Here is a 1,482-nt window from a genome sequence, read left to right as displayed (position 1 = left end):
CTGGATTTCTTTCTCTAGTCTACCCAGATGAACACACTCATTATCCACATCCATCAGCAAATATTTATCATTGAACTGCAAAATACATTCCCAACTCTGACTTCATTTCATGTCCACAGGCAGCACCTTGATCCAGTCGTTACTTCTTGATTGGATGATTGTGACAATCTCCTAATAGGTCTTCTTGTTGTTCCTCTTGTCTCTCTTCAGTAGACTTCCCACATAGTTGCAAGAATGATTTTCTTTTCTGTTTCAAGGCTTTATCTATATTTATTTGGTTTATAGCTTGCTTCACATTAGGGAAAGGACTTCTGCAGAAATCTTTTCAGGCACTAGTTTAGAGGAAGAACTTCTCCATAAAGGTTCACATATCTTTTTGGAAATAAAGACACTATTATAATGTCCTTGAAAAAAAGTTTTTAAAATCAACATATCAGAATACCATGAAATACATGATATGCCATGAAATAGCATGAAATACAATTGTTTAATATGCACTCCAAAAGTATTGCCTTTAGAAAGTTTCCAACTACTGAATAAGAATGATTTTCTTATAGCGCAAATCACATCACATCACTCCTCTGCTTAAAATCCCTAATTGCCCTCAGAATAAACTTTACTACCGTCAACATCAGTGATTCTCAAACTTAAATTATAGTTAAGAACCATCCAGAGAATTAGTTACCACACAGATTCCTAGATCACACCCCAAGAAAATCTAATTCCCATGTTGGGCCTGAGAATAAAGTTCAAAGATAAGATAAATGTCAACCAAGGACCATCTTTTGAATAACCAAAAATCAAACCCACTGACTCAGAGCAACCCTTTGAGACAGGGCAGAACTGCCTCCTTGGGTGTGTTTGTCAAGGTGGACTAGAGAAACAAAGTCATGGACACTCATGTATATAAAAACAGCTTTATATACAAGAGCAATTCAAGCAGTCAGCCTGCTCTTGTCTGTTCCCCTAGTTCCTGTGAATCAGGTCCATGGGTGTCAGTGGCCAGACTCAACCCATCTCTTTATTGCTGTATTTCTCCCACTTCCACGCAACAAGTGGATCCAGGTGGTCACCTAGCACACATTTCAGCCTGCCCACAGCCTGTTCCCTTTAACATTCAGTCCTAGAGAGGAGTTTTCTTTATGGTTCCAGATTTTTTTCCAGCTTTTGACAAAAACCACTAGCTCAAATTCAAAAATCTCAAAAGTTTGCTTTTTCCTTCAGTCTGTCAACAGCTCCCTAGGCAAGTCTCTTGAGAGCCCTCAAGACCTGGGTGAGTCTTATCTTTTCAGAGCTTTCTTTGCAGGTGAGTCCTAATCCCATTGGAAGATCAAGTTTTAATGGATGGAGGCAAGTGGACTTATAAGCTATTTCCATACTTCCCAATATCATTTCTATCAATCATTATATAAACAAAAATAAGCAGAAAAAATCAGTAGAATCAGATATTAAACTCAATTCTTAAAACAATCAAGTTCAATC

The sequence above is a fragment of the Echinops telfairi genome, unplaced genomic scaffold, assembly GCF_000313985.2.
Source record: "Echinops telfairi isolate 266 unplaced genomic scaffold, ASM31398v2 ScPeMD7_4225;HRSCAF=4972, whole genome shotgun sequence".
Taxonomy (NCBI): domain Eukaryota; kingdom Metazoa; phylum Chordata; class Mammalia; order Afrosoricida; family Tenrecidae; genus Echinops; species Echinops telfairi.
Note: the sequence above shows the minus strand (reverse complement) of the source record.